This window comes from Lepus europaeus, chromosome 2 (assembly GCF_033115175.1).
Source record: "Lepus europaeus isolate LE1 chromosome 2, mLepTim1.pri, whole genome shotgun sequence".
In the NCBI taxonomy this organism is placed as follows: Eukaryota; Metazoa; Chordata; class Mammalia; order Lagomorpha; family Leporidae; genus Lepus; species Lepus europaeus.
The window spans coordinates 144,133,577-144,138,825 of NC_084828.1; the positions used below are offsets into that span (position 1 = coordinate 144,133,577).

The window sequence follows — 5,249 nt, forward strand, 5'->3', positions numbered from 1 at the left end:
TCCCATGACTAACCCACTCCCATGAGTGGTGTACCCAGCCCACTCAAGGAAGCTTAATAGTATGCCCTGAAAAAAAAGATCACATTGTTTCCAAGTAACTTAACTGTGTCCCAGAATAAAGAACAAAAAGATGAGGATATTTCAGAAAACTCATATAACAATGGAATTAAAAAGATAATGTGCAATTTCCACAAACTTTTTAAAGGCCCCTTGTATATAAAGTAATAGAAAGTATTCCTGCTTTTTTTTTTTTTTAATATGGAACGCTTCACGAATTTGCGTGTCATCCTTGCGCAGGGGCCATGCTAATCTTCTCTGTATCGTTCCAATTTTAGTATATGTGCTGCCGAAGCGAGCACTCCTGCTTCTTAAAACATAACATCACAATGTCTGATCTCTAATAAAGAATTAGCAGGCGTGCAAAGAATCAGGAAACTATAATCTGTAATAAAAAGAAAATGCAATCAATAACAGATCCAGAAATGCCACGGATGATAGAATTAGTAGACAAAGGCATTAAGACAACTATTACGTGTTCACAAGGTAAAGGGACATGTGAGTATGATAAAGACAGCCAGGAAAGATTTTTAGAGATTCAATTGCATTCCAGGATAAAATATTAAATTTCTGGGGTGAAATATATAATACTGTGTGGGACTGACAACTGGCTAGACAATGCAGAAAATTAGATTAGTGAGCTTAAAGACATTGCACTAGAAAGTATCCAAAAATGAAACACAGACAGAGAAAACTGAAAAACAATAAAAGGACAAAATACTGAATTGTGGCACAGAACCAAATAGCCTGGTACATGTGCAATTGGAGTAGAGCGGGCAAAAACCTAATTGAAGAAATAATGGTTGAAAACGTTCCAATTACGATAAAACTGCTGTCCAAGATATTTACGTATATCTTGGAGCCAGTGTGACGCTACGATGAAGATTCTGGAAGTGGGAATCGTCAGATCTAGATTCCAAACTGGTTTGTACAATGTTCTGTTTGTGTTACTTCACTGATTTACTTGAGCTTAACTTAAATTTCCTCATCTGCAAAGCAGAGATAAAAATCGTACAGAAATAATCATTGTTTCATAGTTTTAATAGAAAAATATTGGCAGTGACTTAAATGTCCATGTGTAAGACATGGGTAGATTAATTATGGTTCAGCTGTAGTGTGGAATACTGTGTGGCCAACAAAACAGGGGGAACACGTATAAGCATTGGCATGGAAAGATCTCCATGAACACTGCTATGTGAAAAAGTGGGGGTCACGATGGATTCCATGTAGGTACTCACAAGTCTTGCACAGGTAGACACACACCTGTACGCAGATGCATACAAAGTGGCCTAGAAGTGGGGGCACCAACTGCTTCTAGAAGGCAATGGATCATGCAGAGGGCAAAACAGCATTTTCACAGGGCCAGCATTGTGGCACAATGGGTTAAGCTGCTGCTTACAATGCCAGTATCACCTATCTCACTTCCAGTTTGAGACCCTGATGCTCCACTTTTGATCCACTTCCTGCTAATGTGCTAGGGAAGGCAGTGGAGGTGGCCCAAGTACTTGGGCTCCTGCACTCATGTGGGAGACCCAGATTCCAGGAGATCCAAGTTTCAGGCTCCTGGTTTTGGCCTGACCCAGACCTGGCTGTTGCAGTCAAATGAGGAGTGAATCAGTAGATAGAAGTGCTCTCTCTCTCTCTTTAAACTCTCTGTCTCTTCCTCTCTGTAACTCTGCCTTACAAATAAACAAATAAATAAATATTTTTTTAATAAACCTGATCATGTGACTTGATGGCAATGTAAAGACACCACCTCCCTGCTTAAAATCCTTCTGTGGCTCTTGATGACCTGGGGAGTGAAACCCACGTTTCTGAGCAGAGCTCCTAAGAACCTGTATGGTTTAGCCTGGACCAAGCCAGCTGCCACCAACCTTGTAACCAGAGCCTCCACAGATCAACCCTGACTGAGTAGAGGTACTGTAGGGCTGGTGACACACATGAGACACCTGTGATGGTGTGTTAGCAGCTGTCTTGAGCACATCATGATGCTGGAGCATGGTTAGTCGAGGCTCCTGCTCCAAGGACTGTCCTCACCACTCTCCTCTGCCCCTAGTATGTTGTGTTGCCCAGTTTAGCCCAGCTCCGCCCATTACCCTAACTCCATAAATTCCCAAACCCCTTCCTGTACGGGGAGATGGCCATGGACATGACTTCTCCCTTTCTCCTACAGGCCTGTAGTTAATAACTAATGCTGTCTTTCTCAGGAGGTGATTCAGTGTTTCTCAAAAGTGTGTATGAGAAGGGGAATGGTCAGGTAGCAACGAGATGCTGCAGGCTGGGCAGATTACACAGCAGGAACCAAGTTTCTTTATTTTTTAAAAAAATATTTATTTGAGAGGCAGAGTTAGAGAGAGAGAGAGAGAGAGAGAGAGAGAAAGGTAGAGAGAGAGAGAGAGAGGTCTTCCATCTGTTGGTTCACTCCCCAAATCAGAGCTAGGCTGATCTGAAATCAGGAGCCAGGAACTTCCTCCATGTCTCCCACATGAGTGTAGGGGCCCAGGTACTTTGGCCACCTTACACTGCTCTCCCAAGCCATAAGCAGAGAGCTGGATCAGAAGTGGAGCTGCTGGGACTCTGCTGGGGACATTGGTGCCCACGTGGAATGCCGGTGATGCAGGGGGAGGCTTAGCCTAATACACCACAGCGCTGGCCCCAGGAACCTAATTTCTCTCCAAGGGCTGGAGGCCAGAAGTCCACGATGAAGCAGTCAGCAGGGTTGGTTGCTTCTGAGGCTTCTCTTTGCATCTTGCAGATGGCAACCTTCTTGCCATGCCCTCACTGGTCTTTTCTTTGTGAGCACACATCCCTGGGCGCTCATTCTATGTCCAAATTTCCTTTTCTTATAAGAACATCAGTCAGATTCAATTCAGCCCCACAGAAGGGCCTTACTTTAAACTTAATCAGCCTTTCAAAGACCATATCTCCAAATACAGCCACATCCTGGGGCACTGGGGATTAGAGCTTCAACATATGAATTGGGGGTAATGTGTAACTCAGCCCATAACAGACCCTGGAAACTTTAAGAGAAAATGATCATGTAATTTTGGCATTGGTAATATTAAGAAGATAGTATCACAGATGTTAAAGGAGTGAAATATAAGAAGACACATCTGAAACAAGAAAATTCAAATGCCATCACACATGTTGAAACTACAAAGGAGGATACTGTCCAACAACGTCAGAGGCCAAAATATAAGGTAGTCAGACCGTCATCCTCACCTGTGCCGAGACGTATGGTATCAGATGGCAACTCTGCCCAGTGACCTCTCAGCTCCCTTCACTTCTCAAATTTCTTGATTCTACATTACCCAGTGATCAGACTGTAGCACATGAACATAAAATGGAATTCAGGGGCCGGCGTTGTGGCTCAGCGGGTCAAGCCATCACCTGCATGTAAGTAACAGTGCATGTCCCAGCTGCTCTACTTCCCGTCTAGTGCCCGCTAATGTGCCTGGGAAAGCACTGGAAGTTGGCCGAAGTACTTGGAGCCCTGCACCATGTGGGAGACCTGGATGGAGTTTCTGGCTCTTGGCTTCAGCCTGGCTCAGCCCTGGCCATTGCTGCCACTTGTTCACTTGGAGTGAACCAGTGAATGGAAAATCTTTCTCTGTCTCTCTCTCTCTGTTACTCTATTTTTTAAATAAGTAAATACATGCTTTAAAAAATTCAAATCCATTTTTTATAAACGAAATACAAAGTGACAAAGAAACCCACTGCAAACTAGAAAGGAAAGGAGGATACACCAAGGGGGCCCACTCTCGCAGGTGGTAATAATACAGATGCTGGGTTGGCACTGTGGTGCTGGGCTGGCACTGTGGTGCTGTGGTGCTGGGTTGACACTGTGGTGCTGTGGGTTAAGCTGCTGCTTGGGATGCCAGCATCCAATATGAGTGCCAGTTCAAGTCCCAGCTGCTCTAGTTCCAATCCAGCTTCCCACTCATGGGCCTGGGAAAGCAGCAGAAAATGCTCCAAGTACTTGGGCCCCAGCCACCCACATGGGAAACAGGATGGAGTCCCTGGCTCTTGATTTTGGCTTGGCCCATCTGTTGTGCCCATGCTGTTGTGGCCGTTTGGGGAGTGAACCATTGAATGGAAGAAGATATTCTCTCTCTCTCTCTCTCTCTCTCTCTCTCTCTCTCTCTCTCTCTCTCATAAATTTTTATGCCGAATGGTGAGGTTGACTGCTTTCACTCTTGGCACATCACTGAACATACGAGTATTGCTAGCCTCTGTGGTCATACTAAAGAAAGGAAGTTGGCTGCAGATTTTATGTCTTTGCTCTTCTCCTAGTTAGGACAGAGCCCTTCCTGAGACCTTTTCCTATTGCTTCTGCATTGCCTGCCTAGCGCAGTCCTTGGAGGCATGCCCCTTCTGCCTATCTGAAGAAGTGCACCCTTGCTTGTTCCTATTCAGAGCCATAAAGTGAATTGGGATGAGCTATCAGCTGCCCATCGCACTTAATCTGTCTGTGTTAAGAATCTGTTCTTTGAAAGGAATATGGGAGCTGTTGGGCTACAGTCTGCAGAAACCAGAGCTGCTTTATTATACAATCCACACTGGTTTCCCATCCCACCTCTTTTTATTGAACTGGTTACTCAGTCATACTAAACATGGAATAAAGTGAAATAAATAAATATATAAAACCCAGAGGGCACTGAGTCTTTTCACTGTCAAGCTGGCTCAAATGTTCTCAAAGTTTATCAGAGAGCTTGGTTGCCCTGGTGAAAATAGCACTGTGCAGTGAAACAGAAAATAAGATGTCATGGCAAACTAAACATCTTCACTTCCTGGACAAATATCTAAGTTGACTGGAGCCTAGAGAAGGGCATGGGGAATGGCTAGAGGAGGAAGCCGTCTTCCCCATCCCATGTTTTAGGCCTCCCCGGGGTTCAGGTGAGCAGGTGGGTGAAATTTGCCAACACCTGGCTCCCAATGAAAGCTCTGGCAACTTCTGGCCAGCTCAAGTCTACCCTTACGCATCTCCTCCCTCGGTTGTGAGAGTGAAGATGTTTAGTTCGCCGTGACATCTTATTTTCTGTTCTACTGCACAGCGTTATTTTAACCAGGGCCTCTTTCTCCCTCCCTGATAAACTCACTGGGACTTGATATCTGCAAGTGACTCCCATGAAAATGAATGGGTAATAAAATCAGGGGTGTGTGTGTGTGTGTGTGTGGAAAAGGAGAGAAAA

At 44.7% G+C, this 5,249-nt stretch overlaps 1 non-coding gene across 1 annotated transcript; it reads right to left on the reverse strand.

Moving 5' to 3' along the window:
- Positions 1-252: 252 nt before the first annotated feature.
- On the reverse strand, positions 253-359 carry LOC133752646 (U6 spliceosomal RNA). The gene has a single exon (XR_009864960.1). It is a non-coding gene; the product is annotated as a U6 spliceosomal RNA (small nuclear RNA).
- Positions 360-5,249: the final 4,890 nt, after the last annotated feature.